Raw genomic sequence first — 24027 nt, 5'->3', positions numbered from 1 at the left:
GTGGACAGGGAGGCCTGCACCTCTTCACAGATCAGGGTCCTCATTTCAGACAGGAGGGACAGCTGTTCCTCCCTTACAACTCTGGATGTACAGGGGCCACAGAGGGTATTGCGTTAAGTATCCGGCAACTTGACATGGCATATGGGCCATCGGTTGGATTTCGCCGAGGCCTTGCCTGACTTTTTAGCCGTGGGTAGGGGTGCCTTTAACCTAGATGGTACAAGAATGGGGATAGTCAGGACTAGGAACTGAGTGTCAGGGGTGCGAGTTCAGCGCTATGCGCACTTACCCCTGCGTCCTCACTCCTGTCCTCCATGTTACCGCACTCCTCCTCGGGCATCAAGGAGCCTGTCAGCTGCTTGGCTCCCAGCGCAGCGCCTGCGTTTGTCAACTTCGAACGCACGCTGCCCTTATCCCCGTGTGAGGTGTCGCCGGAGGCGGACGTCCTCTAGTCCCCCGAGGTTGCTTCCGCATTCCATGCTTGGAACACACGCTGGCTCCGGGCGCCAATGTCATCGGAAGTGTGACGCTCGCCCTGCTCTGCAGTCTGTTGGCGGCTGCTTCCGCGTTCCACGATGTGGAACGCATGCTCCCAGACGCCCCTGACCTCCGATCTTTGGACCTGCTGGCCCGAGAAGATAGCGCCTGAGCCAAGAGTCTCCCACCGGTTGGAGCAGCTCTACCCAGGAGCCCATCTGCTCACTGGTCTCCGAGGCAGAGGGACTCCTCACCTGGGAGTTTTGGCCCTGGGCCACTTGACAGGGGGAAGGATATTGGACCAGCCACACGATCCCCCTGAGCACTTTGGCAAGCTGCACAACGCTGCTCTCATGTATCCCTCCATGCAGGGACAGGAAAAACACTGAGGGAAAAGGGGGTGGAGTGGGACCTTTTAATCTCTCGTGTGCTTTCCTATCCCTGCAAGGAGGAGGACGTCCATGGTGCGGTCAGAAAAAATAGGTATTAGACCTACCGGTAATGACGTTTCCAGGAGTCCATCCTGACAGCACCATGGAGGACGTCCTCCTCCTCCTCCTTACAGGGACAGGAAAGCACATGAGATGTTAAAAGGCCCCAGCCCACCCCTCTTCCCTCAGTGATTTAACAAGTACCACAGCATGGATAATGCAATAATTCTTTTAATGATACCATCATATTACATCATATGACATAGCATAACAAAACATAACATAACAGGGAGGGAACTAACCGTGCTGTCAGGATGGACTCCTGGAAACGTCATTACCGGTAGGTTTAATACCTATTTTCCAGGATGTCCCCCTGACAGCACCATGGAGAGTACCAAAGCACCTCCTCAGGGTGGGATCACTGCCTGGAGAACTTTTCTCCCGAATGCAGTATGTTGGCCTGATAACACATCAAGCTTGTAGTGTTTGCAAAATGTATTAAGGCTGGCCCAGGTTGCTGCTCTACAGATTTGCTCAACTGTGGCGCCTGCGCGCTCAGCCCAGGAGGCCAAAACTGCCCTGGTAGAGTGGGCCCTTAAGGAGACTGGCGGGCTAGCGCCTTCCGACTGGTAGGAGTCCGAAATTACCGAGGTAATCCATCTTGCGATGGACGCCTTAGAGGCTTTTTTCCCCTTATTTCTACCCCCAAAGAGGATGAACAGGTTTGGGTCAATACGCCAGTCATTAGTGGCCTCTAGATATGTTATGACTGCCTGTCTTACGTCTAGAGAGTGGAGACGCTGTTCCTTCCCATTGCGGGGACTGCTGCAGAAGGATGGTAACACTATCTCCTGATTTATATTCTGGTAAGAGGCTACCTTGGGGATAAACGCCGGATCTAATCTTATTATCTGATCTTCTCTGATCTGGAGATATGGATCCTTGGTGGACAGGGCCTGGATCTCCCCTATTCTTTTGGCCGTGGTGATGGCTACAAGGAAGGCCGTCTTCCGAGTGAGGGTTGAAATGGTCATCCTTTCACTAGGGATGTAGGGGTCCCTACATAAGGATCTGAGTACCAAGCCGAGGTCCCATGGCGGGGTGAGCTGCCTAATTGTGGGGCGAAGGCGCTGCGTGGCCTTTATGAATCTTACCGCCCAAGGATGGGAAGCTAAGGGGTAGTCAAAGGAGCTCAAGGCTGAAATCTGGACTTTTAACGTGCTGGGTTTAAGGCACTTATTATACCCCGACTGTAGAAAGTCTAGAACACTAGGGAGGTCGGGGGTACCTGCCAGGAGGTCGGACCTGCCACCTTCCAGGCAGTATCTCTTCCACATCTTCCGGTAGATTGCGGATGTTACCGGCTTCCTGCTGGCCATTAGAGTGGATATGACCTGATTGGATAAGCCCTTTGCTCTCAAGATGTTCCTTTCAGGATCCATGCCGAGAGGTGTAGTCTTGCTGGATCTGGGTGGCGGATCGGGCCCTGGTGGAAGATGTCCTCCTTCAGGGGTAGCTCGACTGGGTTTCCTACTGCCATGGCCCCTAGCAGCGGAAACCAGCTCCTCCTTGGCAGGTATGGCACTATCATCATCACCGTCACGCGGTCCTTGCGGATCTTCCTGAGTACCGCCGGTATAAGCGCCAGTGGTGGGAATGCGTACAGAAGTTCCATCCAGGCCTGGCTCAGGGCATCCACTCCGTCCGGGTGGTCCGCCGGGTTCAGGTAGTAGAATCTGGCAACCTTGGAGTTCTTCCGGTTTGCAAACAGATCTATACTGGGGGTTCCCCAACGCTGACATAGTTGATGAAAGATCTCTCTGTTTAGTTCCCACTCTGTCGGGCAGACCTGCTGTCTGCTTAGGTAGTCTTCCACAACGTTCTGAGAACCCTCCAAGTGGATTGCTGTTACTGAGAGGACAACTTTTTCTGCCCAAGCGAATATTCGTCCTGCTAGTGACTGGAGCAGTCGATGTCTTGGGCCTCCCTGGTGCTTCAGGAATGAGACTGCCGTTGTGTTGTCGGAGAGTATTCGGACGTGTCGATTTCTCACTACTGACCGGTTCTGACGCAGGGCTTCCCAGACCGCATAGAGCTCCCTGAAGTTGGAGGATCTGTTTCTGATGCTGGCTGGCCATCTTCCCTGGAAAATTCTTCCTTCTATGTGGGCTCCCCACCCCCACGTACTGGCATCTGTAGTCATTACCACCTATGGCGAGGTTATCCATAGCACGCCCACCTGTAAGTTTCTGGGCTGCATCCACCACCATAGAGATTTTCTTACTGGATCTGGCAATGATATGGGCCCGTCTAGTGAATCCTGACGTCTGTCCCATCTTGCGAGGATCTTTTTGCAGGGGCCCCGAATGGAACTGGGCCCATCTGACGCACGGAATGCAGGCCGTCATCAGGCCCAGGACCTCCATTGCCCCTCTTATGGAGGAGCGATGTTTTAGGAGGCTCTTGGCTCTGTCCTGAATGATCCGCTGCCTCTCTTCTGGAAGCAGGGATACTCTGCTTCTTGAGTCTAGAACAACTCCCAGGAAGATTTTCCTGCTTTCTGGCTTTAGGTCCGACTTCTGTTCGTTGATAAGCCAGCCGAGATATTCCATGTTCTGATCGTTCGGCTCTTGTCCTCAATGAGCCTCTCTTCTGATCCTGCGACTAGGAGAAAGTCGTCTAGGTATGGTATTATAGTGACCCCCTGGTTTCTCAGGTAGGCCACTACCTCTGTTACCAGCTTTGTAAATATTTGGGGGGCTGAAGCCAGCCCGAATGGAAGGCATTGGAACTGGAAATGGCAGGTCCGGGCTGGTAGTCTGATTGCGAATCTTAGCAGGCTCTGAGATGAGGGATGGATGGGGACCTGATAATATGCACTCTTCAGGTCGAGGGTACACATAACGGCATTCCTGTCTATAAGATGAATTGCCGAACGTATTGATTCCATCCGAAACCTTTTGTATACCACCCAGGAATTTAGAGGTTTCAAGTTTATGATAGTTCTGGCCTCGCCGGATGGTTTTGTAATGGAGAACAGGGAGGAGTAGTGACCCTTTTCCCCTTTCCGACTGCGGAACTGGCACAATGACCTTTGACCTGAGCATGTTCTGTAGGTCTGCCCACATGGCAGAGCCTTCCGGGACTATAGTGTGGGCAATGTATCTGTCGGGGGGAAAGGAACAACATTCTATGCTGTAACCTGTGGTTTTGAGGACCCACTGGTTGTGAGTTACCTGGCCCCACCTCTCTGCAAAGTGTCGCAGTCTTCCCCCGACGCCTATGGCGTCATTGCCTTCTGGACCTGGAGGTTGATGCAAAAAAAAGGGGCTTTGCTTCTCCCCCCTTGGCTCTGCACGTTTCTAAAGGAGCTTCTATTGGATCTACCCTGGCTCCTAAATTCGGTCTGTCTCCGGAAAAAGGGCCCCCTCCGAAAGGACTGGGGACGCTTGGGTTTTTCCTCTGGAAACCCTTGTTTTTGTCAGACACCTGCTCTAAGACGCTATCTAGAGCTGGTCCGAACACCCTTGAGCCTGAAAAGGGGATGGAGCAAAGCTTCGCCTTTGAAGCATTATCCCCCGACCAGGACTTTAGCCAAACCACTCGCCTAGCTGCATTGGAAAGGGAGCTGTTTCTGGCTGCGAATCTTACTGATTCGGCCGACGTATCAGAGAAATGCCGTGGCTGATTTCATCAGGGGTAGGGAAGCTAGGGTCTCGGATCTAGGGGTTTTGTTGGTTAAGTGTTCTTCCAACTGCCCCACCCATAGGAACATGGATCTGGCCACCAAGGTAGTTGCTACGTTAACCCTAGTGAGGGCCGCCGCCGTTTCCCCATGTTCTCTTTAACAGGACATCCGCCTTCCTGTCCATCGGGTCTCAGAGACCTGACGAGTCCTCGAAGGGGATGGTGGTCTTTTTGGCAACCTTAGCTACAGGAACATCAATCTTAGGAATTTCCTCCCACAATCAAGTTTCCTCTGGGTCAAAAGGCAGTCGGCTCTTAAAGTCCCGGGACAGCACGAGTCGACGTTCTGCCTCCTTCCACTCTTCTAGGACCATTGTCTTAATATGATCACTCACAGGCAACAGTCTGTCTCCGAGCAACCAGTCCCCCAAACATCAGGTCCTCTCGGGACTGCGGCTCAGGACCTCCTCAATTTGCATGGTGTTCCTTACCGCCTGCACCAAGTCCTCAGTGTCCTCTAGTTTAAACAGTTATTTCCTGCCTGGGTCCCGCCTGTCAGTCGGGATCTCTCCCTCTTCCTCGGGATCCGAGGCCCGGAGGTCTGACCCCTCAGGTGAGCTTGCTTCCGAGGCTAGCTCCATCTCCCACCTCGGGCGCTTCCGGCCTGGCCCCGGACTGGGGGACTGTGGCCGTGAGAGGCTGGATCTGGAGGCCTGTACTTCCTCCCGGATCAGGGAACGCATCTCGGCCAGGAGGGACGGTTGCTCATCTCTTACGACCCTTGCGGTGCAGGGTCCACAGAGAGTTTCGACGTGGGTGTCTGGCAGCTTTACCCTGCAGACCGGGCATCTGACAGATTTAGATGTGGCCTTGGCCGGATCTTTAGCGTCTGCCGGGGGGGCTGGGGTACCCTTCTCCTGTATGGTACAGAACAGGGATAGTCGGGTCAATCGTCCTGGGCTGCGGAGAAGGCGGTGTGGGGGGTGGATTGCGCCAAGTGCACTTACCGCTGTCGGCTGGTGCCTGAGTCCATCACCAAAGATGCTGCTGGCCTGCACTTGGCTTGGAGGCGTGCTGATTCACAGACAGCGCGTGACGTCACCGCCGCGCCACGGGTCCTCCTTGATGCCGCTTCCTGCCCGGATCTGACGTGCCCCGGGTGTTCTGTAATGGCGGCGCCCGCCTTCGGGGATCCGGCTTCCTGCGCCTGTGAGGCCGGCGCCCACACCGCCCGCTGCCTGCGGGGACTCTGCTCCACCGCCTGGAGCCTCCCACTGGGAGGAACGGCTCCCTCCAGGAGCGCGTCCTGCTCCTGTCTTTGGGGCAGAGGGACTCCCCACCGGGAAGTGTCGGCCCTGGGCATCCCGGCAGGTTTGGACTGGCCGCCCGATCCCCCTGCGCCCTTCGGTAAGCTTGATCTTCCTCTCGTATGTCCCTCCATGCAGGGACGACTAATCTCTCTCAGGCAAAACTAACAGGTCAAGGAAATTCTTATCCTCTCTTGCTGACAACTTTATCTTCCAAAAGGTAGGGGAGAAAACAAGGGGAACTGCTACCTTGGATCTAATCCTAATAAACAGGGAGGAAATGGTTGAGGAGGTAAAAGTGGCTGGGACCCTAGGAGGTAGCGACCATGCTATTTTAGAATTTTGGATAACTAGAGGCGGAAGACCTGTGAAGACTCCGACGTCAAGGTTAGATTTCAGAAAGGCAGATTTTAAGGGATTCAGAAAGAGAATTGGAGGGATCCAATGGCTGGATATCCTTAAAGACAAAAATGTCCAGGAAGGATGGGAAATCTTGAAAAATGAAATTCTCAAAGCACAGTTGTTAACAATTCCGAAAAGAGGAAAGAATAGGAAGCATTTAAGGAAACCAGGATGGATGAACACAGAACTTAAGCACATGCTAAAAAGGAAGCAAAAAATGTTTATAAAATGGAAAGAAGGAGGCATATCTAAAGAAGAATATAATGCAGTCTGCAGAACCTGCAGGGCACAAATCAGATTAGCTAAAGCTGAAAATGAATTGAGGCTTGCAAGAGATGTCAAAAGCAATAATAAAGGATTTTGGGGATATGTCAAAAGTAAAAGAAAAGTCAAAGATGCTATAGGATTTTTACAGGATGAAAATGATGAAATGGTAAGACAGGATGTTGAGAAGGCTGAACTTTTAAATTCCTATTTTGCATCTGTTTTCTCTCAGAAAGGAAATGTAACATCAACTGTTATTCACTGTCCTATTAAGGGAATAGAAGAATCCAGGATATCTATAAACAGAAAGATAGTGAGGAAACACTTAGCTAACCTAAATGAATTCAAGTCTCCAGGTCCAGATGAATTACACCCCAGAGTACTGAAGGAGATAGCAGAAGAAATTTTTGAACCCCTCTCCATAATCTTTGAAAATTCTTGGAGAACAGGAGAAGTGCCAGAAGACTGGAGAAGAGCAAATGTTGTTCCCATCTTCAAAAAGGGGAAGAAGGTGGACCCAGGCAACTATAGGCCGGTGAGTCTGACTTCTATACCAGGAAAGATCTTTGAACAAATTATTAAACAACATGTATGTCAATACCTGGATAAGAATGAAGTGATTAAACAGAGTCAGCATGGGTTTGTAACTAATAAGTCATGTCAGACTAATTTAATTTCCTTCTATGATGGTATTACTGATTGGGTGGATCAAGGAAATGCTGTAGATATAGTATATCTTGACTTCAGCAAAGCATTTGACAAAGTCTCTCATACAATCCTTATTGAAAAAATGACTAAGTATGGAATGGACAAGGCAACTGTTAGGTGGATTCATAACTGGCTTAGTGATCGGACCCAAAGAGTGGTCGTAAATGGCTGCACATCCAGTTGGAAGAATGTCTCAAGTGGGGTACCACAGGGCTCTGTCCTGGGCCCTGTATTGTTCAACATCTTTATCAACGATTTAGATGAAGGAATTGAGGGTAAACTGATTAAATTTGCTGATGACACAAAGCTAGGAGGGATAGCTAATACTAGAGAAGAGAGAGAGAGGATTCAAAAAGATTTAAATAAACTGGAGAAGTGGGCAGCAACTAACAGAATGGTTTTTAACAGGGAGAAATGCAAAGTACTACATCTGGGCAATAAAAATGAAAAAAGCATATATAGAATGGGAGGAATAGGGCTAAGTGACAGCACATGTGAAAAAGACTTGGGTATACTAATAGATCACAGACTGAATATGAGTCAACAGTGTGATGCAGCAGCAAAAAAGGCAAATGCAATTCTAGGATGTATTAACAGAAGCATACAGTCTAGATCACGTGAAGTAATTATTTCCCTCTACTCCTCTTTGGTCAGACCTCATCTGGAATATTGTGTCCAATTTTGGGCACCACATTTTAAAAAAGACATCAACAAACTGGAGCAAGTTCAGAAAAGAGCGACCAGAATGGTGACCGGTCTGCAAACCCTGTCTTATGAGGAAAGGTTGCAGGATTTGGGAATGTTTAGTTTGCAAAAGAGAAGACTGAGAGGAGACTTAATAGCTGTCTACAAATATCTAAAGGGCTGTCACATTGTAGAAGGATCAACTTTATTCTCATTTGCACAAGGAAAGACTAGAAGCAATGGGATGAAGCTGAATGGGAGGAGACACAGATTAGATATTAGAAAAAACTTTTTGACAGTTAGAGTGATCAATGAGTGGAACAGGCTGCCACGAGAAGTGGTGAGTTCTCCTTCAATGGAAGTCTTCAAACAGAGGCTGGACAGACATCTAACTGGGATAATTTAGCGAATCCTGCTTTGAGCAGGGGGTTGGACCAGATGGCCCAGGAGGTCCCTTCCAACTCTACGATTCTATGATTCTATGACACTGAGTGAAGAGGGGTGGGCCAGGGCCTTTTAACCTCTCGTGTGCTTTCCTGTCCCTGTAAGGAGGACGACGTCCTCCATGGTGCTGTCAGGGGGACGTCCTGGAAAATCTCAAAATCATTGGGATATTATGTTGAAGCGTTCCAGTTATTACTACATAAAGTGAGAGCGGTCATATTTTAACCCCTTCATGACCCAGCCTATTTTGACCTTAATTACCTGGCCATTTTTTGCATTTCTGACCAGTGTCCCTTTATGAGGTAATAACTCAGGAACGCTTCAACGCATCCAAGCGATTCTGAGACTGTTTTTTCGTGACTTATTGGGCTTCATATTAGTGGTAAATTGAGGTCGATAATTTTTGCATTTATTTGTGAAAAAAATGGAAATTTAGCGAAAATTTTGAAAATTTCACAATTTCAAATTTTGAATTTTTATTCTGTTAAACCAGAGTTATGTGACACAAAATAGTTAATAAATAACATTTCCCACATGTCTACTTTACATCAGCACAATTTTGGAAACAAAATTTTTTTTTTGTTAGGAAGTTATAAGGGTTAAAAGTTAACCAGCGATTTCTCATTTTTACAACAAAATTTACAAAGCCATTTTTTTTAGGGACCACCTCACATTTGAAGTCACTTTGAGGGGTCTATATGGCAGAAAATACCCAAAAGTGACCCCATTCTAAAAACTGCACCCCTCAAGCTACATTCAAGAAGATTACTAACCCTTCAGGTACTTCACAGGGACTAAAGCAACATGGAAGGAAAAAATGGACATTTTAATTTTTCCAACAAAAATTTTCTTTTAGCATCATTTTCATATGGGTAATGGGATAAAATGGATCCTAAAATTTGTTGGGCAATTTCTTCTGAGTACACCGATACCACATATGTGGTCATAAACCAGTTTGGAGCGAGAAAAAAAAAATAAAAAAAGTGATCCAGCTTGAGACGGAGGCGGCTGCAATTTACAAAGCTTTATTGGACAACTTAAAAATATGTTGGTTCTTAAAAGTTTCTTAAAGCAAACACCATGCACACCAGTGAGGCTAACAGGAGAAATTAGACCCCAAAAGTTGTTGTGCAATTTTTCCTGAGTACGCTGATACCCCATATGTGGGGGTAAACCACTGTTTGGGGCACGTCGGGGCTCGGAATGGAGGGAGCACTGTTTGACTTTTTAAACGCAAGATTGGCTGGAATAAATGGTGGCGCCATGTCGCGTTTGGAGACCCCCTGATGTGCCTAAACAGTGTAAACCCCTCAATTCTAACTCCAACCCTAACCCCAACACACCCCTAACTCTAACCCTAACTACAAGCCTAACCCTAATCTCAACCCCAACCCACCACTAACCCTCATTCCAACCCTAACCCTAATGGAAAAATAAAAATATTTTCTTTATTTTATGTCCCTACCTATGGGGGTGATAAAGGGAGGGTTTATTTACTTTTTTTTTTATTTTGATCACTGTGATTGTTTCTCACAGTGATCAAAATAAATGAATCTGCAGCCGGCGCACTGCACATGCGCCCGCCATTTTCCAAGATGGCGGCGCCCATGACGCACGACACCGGGACGGCCAGGAGGTACCGGGGCCGGTGGGGGGGAGCGGAAGGCTGGGGGGAGTGGAGGGAAGGGGACCTGATGATGACTGCGGCGTCTGATTGCTGCCGTCAGTCAGTGGCAGCAGCCGATCAGCGCCATCAGTTGGTGGGTGAGGAGTCTGATTGCTGTCTCCAGCCATGGCCGATGATATTGCAGCATCGGCCATGTACCAATTGTAATATTTCACCAAATTTAATTGGTGAAATATTACAATCGTACTGTGCATGTGCCCGCCATTTGCAAAGATGGTGGTGCCCATGCAGGAGGGACGGCGGGACACCGGGAGCCGGACGTGACAGGTACAGTGGAGGGTGATCAGAGGGAAGGGGAGGGGGGCAGATCGTGACAGCAGCGGCCCATCGCTGCTGTCAGTCCATGGCGGGGGGCCAATCGCCCCCGCCAGCCGGTGTGTGTGGGGGGGGTTAAGTTAGTGTCTCCATCCATGTCCAATGCTACTGCAGCATCCGCCATGGCTGGATTGTAATATTTCATCAAATTTCATTGATGAAATATTACTATTGCTTTGATACGCTGTTTCACTTTCAACAGCCAATCAGAGCGATCGTAGCCACGTGGGGGCCAAGCCACCCCCCTGTGGTGAAGCATAAAGGGTCCTTTGTGTGCAGGTCGGGTGACCTTTCATTGACCCCGGTCACCCGACCTGCAGGAGCGCTATTTATAGCATGACACCTACGTAGGCATCATGGGTCGGGAAGGGGTTAAAAAATTGGGCCCGTCACTAAAGGGGCTAAGCAGCTTGTCCTGCCCTATGCATGAAATGAAATGAAAGGCGAAAAGACACACAAACACTGAATATTTATGATATATCTACACAAATTATCTAAATAAGAGTCATAGTAATAAGTGTTATATTATTTAAATATACTACCACCAGTGTTCAGTGAAGATAAGTGGTGAACCCACTAGTTGCAAACGACCAAACAAGAAAATACCGAAGAGGACCCGTGGACAAGAGAAAACCAGACAAGATGTATTACACTGGTCAACAGCATTTTTGGTGCCAAAGATATTTCATCGAATTTAGGGTATTTTTGGGGTGCTGATTCTGAATATGTCATCAGTTTTGCCAGATTGGCTCAAGTTTTTGAGATTTTTGGTATCTTATTTATAGCACTTGTTGGTAAATGCGACGCATCATCTCATTAATTTCTTTGGATTAGTACTTGAACTGAGCAGTTCTCAATATAGTTTTGTGTTAATTAGTGTTCTAAAAGTTTGTTCATAGCTTGATTTTTGCACTAACTTTATGTTGTTGTCTGTTTTCCAGTGAAAAGCATGAACTCATCAAGAAGAAGTTGTCTTAACGATCCAGACTCATTCTGTTACATTTGTGGTGAATACACACTGCCAAAACATAGAAGAAACATAACAGACTTCGTAAAAAAAGTGTATTTTGCCTATTTTGGGGTTATGCTTGGGGACCAAGACAAGTTTTGGGCACCACACATAGTGTGCAAAGCATGTATCGAATTATTACGAAAATGGAGCAAAGGACAAAGAAAAAGCTTCAAATTTGGTGTTCCAATGGTGTGGAGAGAGCCAAAAAATCATCATGATGACTGTTATTTATGGTAAACACAGGTACAGGCACATCTTCACAATGAGGGACAGGCCTTCTTGCAGATTCCATGTTACTCCCATTTTCGTTTCTTATGCTTATTGAATCCTTGCACTTGCACTGCACAGAAATAACAGTCATCATGATGATTTTTTGGCTCTCTCCACACCATTGGAACACCAAATTTGAAGCTTTTTCTTTGTCCTTTGCTCCATTTTCGTAATAATTCGATACATGCTTTGCACACTATGTGTGGTGCCCAAAACTTGTCTTGGTCCCCAAGCATAACCCCAAAATAGGCAAAATACACTTTTTTTACGAAGTGTGTTATGTTTCTTCTATGTTTTGGCAGTGTATATTCACCACAAATGTAACAGAATGAGTCTGGATCGTTAAGACAACTTCTTCATGATGAGTTCATGCTTTTCACTGGAAAACAGACAACAACATAAAGTTAGTGCAAAAATCAAGCTATGAACAAACTTTTAGAACACTAATTAACACAAAACTATATTGAGAACTGCTCAGTTCAAGTACTAATCCAAAGAAATTAATGAGATGATGCGTCGCATTTACCAACAAGTGCTATAAATAAGATACCAAAAATCTCAAAAACTTGAGCCAATCTGGCAAAACTGATGACATATTCAGAATCAGCACCCCAAAAATACCCCAAATTCATTAAAATATTTTGGACACCAGAAAAAAAATTTTTTTTCGTTGACCTGTGTTATTAATAAAGGTATTTATTGAAGATTATATCAGTGGTGGTATAAAATACCATAGAGTTAATATATAAAAAACACTAAGCACAAGTGGGACAATTTTACACAATAGTAAAAAAATTATATAGCTTGGACCAATTATATGGTATTTACATATGCATTCATATAAAAATATATATTTTAATATTCCTAGAAACAATTTTTTTTTATATATAATAAATGATAAAATGAAAAAATGATGAATTCCTCTTAGTAAAAATTGTATGATACTGTGAAAGCGTTTTGTGTTTAAAGAACAAATAATACAGTGAAAATTTATTGCAAATAATGGTCACATAGACAGTGAATGGTGCAAAGTGAATCAACTTATAAAAACACTGCTTACTAAAGTGCAGTGTGCCTGTGCAAAAAAAAAAAAAAAGGGGGGAAAGGGTTTGCAACAAATTGCTGTGCAAAACTAAAGTGATATAGTGTGTAAAGTGCCATGCACCAATATGAAGTTTAGATAAAAACACTGCTTGCTGAAGTGCAGTGTGCAAAAAAGACTTCACTAAATTGCTGTGCAAATAAACCGCTAGGAATAAATGCTTGAATGAGAATGCCAAAATTAATATACCTTTGAGGTCCAGCACGTCCCACAATTGTGCTCCCCGACGCACGTTTCGGAATTAATCCTTCATCAGGGGTTCAACATTCAATATTCTTTTCCTTATCCATTTATTCTTTCTCTTTTTCTTTTTTGTTCTTTTTTTCGTTCTTCCTTTCTTCTCTCCTTCTCTTTTTTTCCTTTTTTTGATATCTAATCTGCACATTTAGAGTGGTGGTCTGGGTACTGGCCACTGCTCGCTTCTGACTCCGTTTTTCTGGTTCTGTCCAAGTTCTTCCCATTTTTACTTCCTCTTTTTTCTTTCCCTTTTTTCTTTCTTTATTCACTTTCTTTTTCTAATTACCTGGAATTATATTAAAAGTATTAATTTCGTTGGAAATAATAAGTTTTTAACCAATTTTAACATCGCAATACTGATGAACTTTGACTTTTGTCTTCCTTGCAACATGTGACCCTTGGCGCCAATTTTTGAACTGTGTATATATAAAACCTGTCTATACATGTCATCCCCTGAGGAAGAAGTTGTTAACTTTGAAACGCGTTGGGAATAAATGTATAAAGCACACCACTTGTGAGGAGTGATGGTCTGGTAGCGCACGCTTAATCCATAAAAGTTCTTTTCTTTGAATCTAAAAATGCAACATGGAGACTTAACCACAGCAATGTTTTATTTACATTCACTGAAATCGCAGACTTATAGAAATATTGGAAAAATAACATTTTGACATTATGTATAGAAGTGCATTTTTTTGCATTGAAAACTTTATGCCTTTGCTTGTTTCATTTTAAGCATTTATGTATTGTAAAACTGTAATATGCTGGTGGTGCATGCGGGTAGGACTGTTGGGAGGGTCTGCAGCTCTGCCCCCCCCCCAGGCCTGCCTTTGGTGTCTGAGGTTTCGGTGTCCCGGACCAGAGATCATAATACCTGACTTGAATAGTAAAGGAGACGGCAGCCCGAGAAACATCCAAGGTGGGAACGCCCCATCATGCCGAAGAGAGTCTGCTAGATCCAGGCCTAGCAGACCAGCGCTGGTGGGTTTGTGGATGCCAGGAGGGGGTTGGCCTGAAGGAACGTCTTGTCTTTTCCTGGCAGGTCAGAGAGTTGGCCCGTCGGTTGCTTTTTTGGACAGAATATTTCCAAAACAACCAAAATTGAACTGTACATCTCTTGGGAGGCGGAGTTTAGTCCTATGTTGCAGAAGCAAAGTACTCTTACCCAGATAGGTGCAGAGCAGGGAACACTAGAAAGTCGGCGTGCGTGATTGTTCAGGGCACTGGCAGTGTGGCCCGGCCAACAGAGAAGGCCTAAACCAGAGCCTAGATTTTTTTTTTTTTTTTTTCTAAGAGCAGGGTCGCAGGAGCCTCTGAAAAACAGAGGCCACATGAATAGCAATGCTTCCCCAGGAGACATCCATATTGCTCAGGGGAAACCTGCAACATATTTGTCCTGTCCCTTCCTTTTTTTAAACGGAGCCCCCTCACTGGTTGGTAGGATATATCTGTCCTGAAGATCCCAAAGCCGTGTTTGCAGACCGGTGATGAAGATGGCCATGGAAAATCCAGGATGCAGACTTTCGGGTGGCTGGCAGGTAACCGATTTGTCTTTCTTTCCAACTCTATCTGGCTCTGGGGGGCAAGAGGGTCGGGGATTAGTGGCAAGGACAGTCCTCCGTGGAACAAACACTTGATCTGTTAAGGCCTTGCCTTGTAGACCACAGATGATACGGTAGTGACAATTCTAGGTGCGAGAGCAGAGTGACAATTTCACTCTGTCACCCTCAAAAAAATGTATCTGAAAGAAAAAAGGAAAACATTAATAAAAAAAAAAACCTAAGGCAGAAACTGGCCTGGGCGGTCCGGACCCATGTCTGCCTCCTACTGACACTAAGGTAAAACGGATTAGCTTTGTGCCAGTTGGTGGTGTACCCTCCTCTGGGGGGACCTACATTTTTTACTTTGCATAGCATAAGCAGCATACACCCATGTTTTGTGTACCCCAATGAAGCATTAGCCCCCCCCCCACACCAACCAGAGGGCCACACAGCATAACCCCCCACACCAACCAGAGGGCTGTTATGAATGAGTCACCGAGGAGGAAAAACAAGCTAAGCCACAGAAAACCAGAGAGGTTGGTAACTAAGCGGATTGTAGACCCCTGATCCTATCCACAGAACTAGCAGTAGCCGTGCAGCGTACCTACTATGATCCTAGATGCCTCGTCACAGCCGGAGAACTAAATAAGCCTAAAGCAAGAAAAGGGGAAATCTAAACTGCCCCAGAGCAGACGCCAAAGCAATAGACAGCCCCCAAACATGTATTGTCGGTGAGACAAGATGAAAACACAAACACAGATAGAAAAATAGGCTGAGCAAACGATGGGGCCCACACTAACTAGAAAGGACAGGAAAGGAAAGACGCTGTCTGCAATCACGCACAAAAAACCCTGCCAAAAAATGTCCAACACTTTCTGATAACAAAAACCCTGAAATCGCTAGACTTCAATTCCCTATATCAGCACTCTGGTATAGTCTGAAGACAGCAAAAAGAGACCAATCTGATCAGGGACAAAAAAGCAAACTGGCATAAACAGAGACATAAGAATGGAAATTCAGCACAGCCCCAGCAGGGGCTGGCTGACCAACCACAAAAACTGAGTAAACCAGACCAAATCTTATGTGAAAAAATAGCAGAGCACACTTAGCTTGAGAAGGCAGGAACAGAACTGGAAACCAGCACAAAATTAGGGAGTCGGCTGTCTTAAATCCAGTCAGAGACTCCTGATGTCCACTCACAGTCCTCCTCCTCAGGTGGCAGGTCTCTGCCATTTAGATCAGCTTCATTACCTACTGTCACCACCAGAGGGTGCCCGGATGGAGAACTCACGACTCCTCTGTCAACACAGCCAGCTCCACCACCCTCACCAGAGGTAAACCAGAAAATGAGTTGACAACAGAGGGCCACACAGCATAACACCGCTCCCCCAATCATAAACCTCAACCTGACACTAATCAGTGGACCCCACATTATAAACCCAAAGCCCACCAGACATTCCCTCCCCAAGCATAAATCCCCATGACGCCCCCTGCCCCCAAATGTACATCCCATCAAACTGCCTCCAAACAAATCCCCCAATTGGACGCCTCAACGCTTCATCAACCCCATCGAACGTCCACCGACGCCAAGCATAAACCCACAAATCCCCATAGGACGTCCACCCCACCCCCCAAGCATTACTCCCATCAGACACCACCCCCCACCCAAGAATAAACCCCCATCGGACATCCACTCCCCCCAGCATTAACCCTCACTGGACATCCACTCCCCCCATAAAGCCCCATCGGACTTCCACCCTCCCCAAGAATAAACCCCCATCGGACATCCACTCCCCCCCAGCATTAACCCTCACAGGACATCCACTCTCCCCAAGCATAAAGCCCCCATCGGACTTCCACCCTTCCCAAGCATAAAGCCCCCATCGGACTTCCGCCCTCCCCAAGCATAAAGCCCCCATCGGACTTCCGCCCTCCCCAAGCATAAAGCCCCCATCGGACTTCCGCCCTCCCCAAGCATAAAGCCCCCATCGGACTTCCGCCCTCCCCAAGCATAAAGCCCCCATCGGACTTCCGCCCTCCCCAAAGCATAAAGCCCCATCGGACTTCCGCCCTCCCCAAGCATAAAGCCCCATCGGACTTCCGCCCTTCCCAAGCATAAAGCCCCATCGGACTTCCACCCCCCAGCATAAACCAGACCCAGCAAGCGTGCATTAACTCTTCCCCCTCCGGGGCCCAACCAGACCCCGCAAGCATGCATTAACCCCAGGGCCCAACCAGACCCTGCAAGCGTGCATTAACCCCTGGGGCCCAATCAGACCTCGCAAGCATGCTTTAACCCCCCCCCCCCCCCGAGGCCAACCAGACCCCACAAGTGTGCATTATCTCCCCCTAGGGCCCAACCAGACCCCGCAAACGTGCATTAACCCCCGGGGCCCAATCAGACCTCACAAGCATGCATTAACCCCCTGGGGCCAACCAGACCCCGCAAGCATGCATAAACCCACCCAGACCCCGAAAGGGCGCATTATCTCCCCCCAGGGCCCAACCAGACCCCACAAGCATGTATTAACCCCCTCCCAGGGCCCAACAAGACTCCACAAGCATGCATTAATCTCCCCCAGATCACCCCCCAAACCCCACCACAAGCAGGCCACCCCCCACTAAAATGGGTCCCCATTGAGCAGGGCACCCCCAAATCCCACCACAGGGGTCCCCCAATAGCCAGCAGCAGGTCGCCCCCAAGTCCCACACACAGGTGACCCTCAATAGCTAGCAGCAGGTTGCCCCCCACTAAAAGGGGTACCCCCCGAGAGCAGGTCACCCCCAAATCCCACCACAAGGTTCTAGGGGTGGCCAGCAGCAGGTCGCCCACAAAACCCACCACAGAAGTCCTCCAATAGCCAGCAGCGGGTTGCCCCACACTAAAATGGGTCCCTCCGTAAGCAGCAGGTCCCTCCCAAACCCCACCACAGCCCCCCCAGTAACCAGCAGCAGGTCACCCACCCCAACACAAGCAGGTTGCCCCCACTAAAAGGGGTCCCCCAATAACCAGCAGGAGGCCCCCCAAACACAAGCAGGTCATCCCCAAATCACACCACAGGGGTCCCAATAACCAGCAGCAGGCCACCCTCAAATCCCACCACAGGGGTCCCCGTCCCCTCAATAGCCAGCAACAGATCGCCCTCAAATCCCACCACAGGGGGTCCCCCTAATAGCCAGCAGCAGGTCACCCCCCCACTAAAAGGGGTACACCCAGTAAGCAGCAGGTCGCCTCCCCCAAACCCCACCATAAGGGTCCCCCAATAGCCAGCAGCAGGTCGCCCCACCACAGTGGTCCTCCCCAATAGCCAGCAGCAGGTCACCACCGAACAGGGATCTCCCCAATAGCAGATCATCCCCAAGTGCCACCACATGAGTCCCCCAAAACCCCATCACCTATAGTAATAGCGTGCTGCAACTTGCTAAAACAGAACACGCTGGTCACCCCCAAAACCCTCACCCCCAAATTCCACGACAGGGTCGCACGTTTTTGCGGGTCACCCCCAAAACTCCACCACAGGGTAGCAGGTTTTTCACCCTAAAACCAAAAGAGGGTCATACGTTTTTCACCCTGAAACACTAACCTCTATGTGCCATGGTGATTTGCAAGTTAACGGCGTGATGCTTCACACCTTGCTAAAATAGAAGCCCACAAGTGACGGAAATGACGTCACACCTGGAAGGAGCCCATACAGTCTAGCATTTACCATCTACATACCCCATGCCCCCCTCACACCAGCCCCCTTGATGGTCATCTACATACCCCATGCCTCCTCACACCAGCCACACAGCCTCCTGGATGCCCCTGTACATATCCCATCCCATGCCCCATTCACACCAGCCAACCCCTGGATGCCATTCTACATACCCTATGCCTCCTCACACCAGCCCTCTGGATGCCCCTCTGCATACTCCATGCCCCCCTCACACAGCCCTCTGGATGCCCCTCTGCATATTCCCCCTCACACCAGCCGCCTGGATGCCTCAACAACATTTATTCACATGGTCTCCCACATCTGCATACCCCATGCCCCTCACAGCAGCCTTCTGGATGTCCCTCTGCTTACCCCATGCCTCCTCACACAGCCCCCTGGATGCCTCAACATTTATTCCCATGGTCTCCCCACCTCTGCATACCCCCTCACAAGGCCCCCTGGATGCCACATTTATTCACGTGGTCTCCCCACCTCTGCATACCACATGCCCCCTTAAACAGCCCCCTGGATGCCCCTCTACATATACCCCCCCTCACACAGCCCCCTGGATGCCTCAACATTTACTCAGTGTCCCCACCTCTGCGTACCCCATACCTCCTCAAACAGCCCCCTGGATGCATCCAAATATATTCACTTGGTCACCCCACCTCTGCGTACCCATGCCTCCTCACACAGCCCCCTGGATGCCTCCAAATTCATTCACATGGTCTCCCCACCTCTGCGTACCCCATACCTCCTAACACAGCCCCCTGGATGCCTCCAAATTCATTCACATGGTCTCCCCACCTCCTCACACAGCCCCCTGGATGCCTCCAAATGTATTCACATGGTCTCCCCACCTCTGCGTACCCCATACCTCCTCACACAGCCCCCTGGATGCCTCCAAATATATTCACATGGTCTCCCCACCTCTGTGTACCCCATGCCTCCTCACACAGGCCCCTGGATGCCTCCAAATTCATTCACATGGTCTCCCCACCTCTGCGTACCCCATACCTCCTCACACAGCCCCCTGGGTGCCTCCAAATCCATTCACATGGTTTCCCCACCTCTGCGTACCCCATACCTCCTCACACAGCCCCCTGGATGCCTCCAAATTCATTCACATGGTCTCCCCACCTCTGCGTACCCCATACCTCCTCACACAGCCCCCTGGAAGCCTCCAAATTCATTCACATGGTCTCCCCACCTCTGCGTACCCCATACCTCCTCACACAGCCCCGTGGATGCCTCCAAATTCATTCACATGGTCTCCCCACACCTCCTCACACAGCCCCCTGGATGCCTCCAAATTCATTCACATGGTCTCCCCACACCTCCTCACACAGCCCCCTGGATGCCTCCAAATTCATTCACATGGTCTCCCCACACCTCCTCACACAGCCCCCTGGATGCCTCCAAATTCATTCACATGGTCTCCCCACACCTCCTCACACAGCCCCCTGGATGCCTCCAAATTCATTCACATGGTCTCCCCACCTCTGCGTACACCATACCTCCTCACACAGCCCCCAAATTCATTCACATGGTCTCCTCACCTCTGCGTACCCCATGCCTCCTCACACAGCCCCCTGGATGCCTCCAAATTCATTCACATGGTCTCCCCACACAGCCCCCTGGATGCCTCCAAATTCATTCACATGGTCTCCCCACACCTCCTCACACAGCCCCCTGGATGCCTCCAAATTCATTCACATGGTCTCCCCACACCTCCTCACACAGCCCCCTGGATGCCTCCAAATTCATTCACATGGTCTCCCCACACCTCCTCACACAGCCCCCTGGGTGCCTCAATAACATTTATTCACATGGTCCCCCCACCTCTGCGTACCCCATACCTCCTCACACAGCGCCCTGGATGCCTCAATAACATTTATTCATATGGTCTCCCCACCTCTGCGTACCCCATACCTCCTCACACAGCCTCCTGGATGCCTCAATAACATTTATTCATATGGTCTCCCCACCTCTGCGTACCCCATACCTCCTCACACAGCCCCCTGGATGCCTCTACAACATTCATTCACATGTTCTCCCCACCTCTGCGTACCCCATACCTCCTCACACAGCCCCCTGGGTGCCTCAATAACATTTATTCACATGGTCTCCCCACCTCTGCGTACCCCATACCTCCTCACACAGCGCCCTGGATGCCTCAATAACATTTATTCACATGGTCTCCCCACCTCTGCGTACCCCATACCTCCTCACACAGCCTCCTGGATGCCTCAATAACATTTATTCATATGGTCTCCCCACCTCTGCGTACCCCATACCTCCTCACACAGCCCCCTGGATGCCTCAATAACATTTATTCACATGGTCTCCCCACCTCTGCGTACCCCATACCTCCTCACACAGCCCCCTGGATGCCTCAATAACATTTATTCACATGGTCTCCCCACCTCTGCGTACCCCATACCTCCTCACACAGCCCCCTGGATGCCTCAATAACATTTATTCACATGGTCTCCCCACCTCTGCGTACCCCATACCTCCTCACACAGCCCCCTGGATGCCTCAATAACATTTATTCACATGGTCTCCCCACCTCTGCGTACCCCATACCTCCTCACACAGCCTCCTGGATGCCTCAATAACATTCATTCACATGGTCTCCCCACCTCTGCGTACCCCATACCTCCTCACACAGCGCCCTGGATGCCTCAATAACATTTATTCACATGGTCTCCCCACCTCTGCGTACCCCATACCTCCTCACACAGCCCCCTGGATGCCTCAATAACATTTATTCACATGGTCTCCCCACCTCTGCGTACCCCATACCTCCTCACACAGCGCCCTGGATGCCTCAATAACATTTATTCACATGGTCTCCCCACCTCTGCGTACCCCATACCTCCTCACACAGCCCCCTGGGTGCCTCAATAACATTTATTCACATGGTCTCCCCACCTCTGCGTACCCCATACCTCCTCACACAGCCCCCTGGATGCCTCAATAACATTCAGTCACATGGTCTCCCCACCTCTGTGTACCCCATACCTCCTCACACAGCGCCCTGGATGAATCAATAACATTTATTCACATGGTCTCCCCACCTCTGTGTACCCCATACCTCCTCACACAGCGCCCTGGATGCCTCAATAACATTCAGTCACATGGTCTCCCCACCTCTGCGTACCCCATACCTCCTCACACAGCGCCCTGGATGCCTCAATAACATTTATTCACATGGTCTCCCCACCTCTGTGTACCCCATACCTCCTCACACAGCGCCCTGGATGCCTCAATAACATTTATTCACATGGTCTCCCCACCTCTGTGTACCCCATGCCTCCTCACACAGCGCCCTGGATGCCTCAATAACATTCAGTCACATGGTCTCCCCACCTCTGCGTACCCCATACCTCCTCACACAGCCTCCTGGATGCCTCAATAACATTCATTCACATGGTCTCCCCACCTCTGCGTACCCCATACCTCCTCACACAGCGCACTGGATGCCTCAATAACATTTATTCACATGGTCTCCCCACCTCTGCGTACCCCATACCTCCTCACACAGCCCCCTGGATGCCTCAATAACATTTATTCACATGGTCTCCCCACCTCTGCGTACCCCATACCTCCTCACACAGCTCCCTGGATGCCTCAATAACATTTATTCACATGGTCTCCCCACCTCTGCGTACCCCATACCTCCTCACACAGCCCCCTGGGTGCCTCAATAACATTTATTCACATGGTCTCCCCACCTCTGCGTACCCCATACCTCCTCACACAGCCCCCTGGATGCCTCAATAACATTCAGTCACATGGTCTCCCCACCTCTGTGTACCCCATACCTCCTCACACAGCCCCCTGGATGCCTCAATAACATTTATTCACATGGTCTCCCCACCTCTGTGTACCCCATACCTCCTCACACAGCGCCCTGGATGCCTCAATAACATTTATTCACATGGTCTCCCCACCTCTGTGTACCCCATACTTCCTCACACAGCACCCTGGATGCCTCAATAACATTTATTCACATGGTCTCCCCACCTCTGTGTACCCCATACTTCCTCACACAGCACCCTGGATGCCTCAATAACATTTATTCACATGGTCTCCCCACCTCTGTGTACCCCATACCTCCTCACACAGCGCCCTGGATGCCTCAATAACATTTATTCACATGGTCTCCCCACCTCTGTGTACCCCATGCCTCCTCACACAGCCCCCTGGATGCCTCAATAACATTCAGTCACATGGTCTCCCCACCTCTGCGTACCCCATGCCTCCTCACACAGCCCCCTGGATGCCTCAATAACATTCAGTCACATGGTCTCCCCACCTCTGCGTACCCCATACCTCCTCACACAGCCCCCTGGATGCCTCAATAACATTCAGTCACATGGTCTCCCCACCTCTGCGTACCCCATGCCTCCTCACACAGCCCCCTGGATGCCTCAATAACATTCAGTCACATGGTCTCCCCACCTCTGCGTACCCCATGCCTCCTCACACAGCCCCCTGGATGCCTCAATAACATTCAGTCACATGGTCTCCCCACCTCTGCGTACCCCATACCTCCTCACACAGTCCCCTGGATGCCTCAATAACATTTATTCACATGGTCTCCCCACCTCTGTGTACCCCATACTTCCTCACACAGCACCCTGGATGCCTCAATAACATTTATTCACATGGTCTCCCCACCTCTGTGTACCCCATACTTCCTCACACAGCACCCTGGATGCCTCAATAACATTTATTCACATGGTCTCCCCACCTCTGTGTACCCCATACCTCCTCACACAGCGCCCTGGATGCCTCAATAACATTTATTCACATGGTCTCCCCACCTCTGTGTACCCCATGCCTCCTCACACAGCCCCCTGGATGCCTCAATAACATTCAGTCACATGGTCTCCCCACCTCTGCGTACCCCATGCCTCCTCACACAGCCCCCTGGATGCCTCAATAACATTCAGTCACATGGTCTCCCCACCTCTGCGTACCCCATGCCTCCTCACACAGCCCCCTGGATGCCTCAATAACATTCAGTCACATGGTCTCCCCACCTCTGCGTACCCCATACCTCCTCACACAGTCCCCTGGATGCCTCAATAACATTTATTCACATGGTCTCCCCACCTCAGTGCAGACGAGCCCAGGATCAGGATCAGTCCTCACAGTAAACCGCTGAGCACTGCTCCTCAGCAGTCTCCCCAGAGCGCAGGTTGCTGCACACAGCTCAGTGCAGGAATCTCAGAGTCCTCTCCACAGCACAACTCAGGAGCAACACCAGGATCCGGCACACAGGATGGGAGCACTGCTGCACGCGCCGGACTGAGGAGGTCCCGCCCCTTCCGATGACGTCATGATTTCAACAAATCACTCCTCCCCCCACAACAATTCAACTCCAAACTAGACGCTACCCTTGGAGACGGGCAGTTGAACTGTCTGAGGGCAGGAAACCTGTCTGTGACGCCATTACACAGCAAAGCCAGCAGATAGCACTCCTTGCTGTAAATGGCGTTAGGGAGAATATGTTTTAGGGATGCCATGAGGTAAAATTACCTCGGAGAATATGTTTTAGGGATGCCATGAGATAAAATTACCTCGGAGAATATGTTTTAGGGATGCCATGAGGTAAAATTACCTCGGAGAATATGTTTTAGGGATGTCATGAGGTAAAATTACCTCGGGGAATATGTTTTAGGGATGCCATGAGGTAAAATTACCTCGGAGAATATGTTTTAGGGATGCCATGAGGTAAAATTACCTCGGAGAA

At 49.4% G+C, this 24027-nt stretch overlaps 1 long non-coding RNA gene across 1 annotated transcript; it reads right to left on the bottom strand.

Moving 5' to 3' along the window:
• Positions 1-12764: 12764 nt before the first annotated feature.
• LOC141058418 (uncharacterized) lies at positions 12765-23707 on the bottom strand. Its single transcript, XR_012222163.1, has 2 exons — positions 23388-23707; positions 12765-13313 (listed from the first exon to the last, which is right to left on the bottom strand). It is a non-coding gene; the product is annotated as an uncharacterized lncRNA (long non-coding RNA).
• Positions 23708-24027: the final 320 nt, after the last annotated feature.

This window comes from Dendrobates tinctorius, unplaced genomic scaffold (genome assembly GCF_039654945.1).
Source record: "Dendrobates tinctorius isolate UK_male_01 unplaced genomic scaffold, ASM3965494v1 ptg000211l, whole genome shotgun sequence".
NCBI classification, from domain to species: Eukaryota; Metazoa; Chordata; class Amphibia; order Anura; family Dendrobatidae; genus Dendrobates; species Dendrobates tinctorius.
The sequence above is the reverse complement of the archived record's forward strand: the minus strand, read 5'-3'. Positions and strand labels throughout refer to the sequence as shown.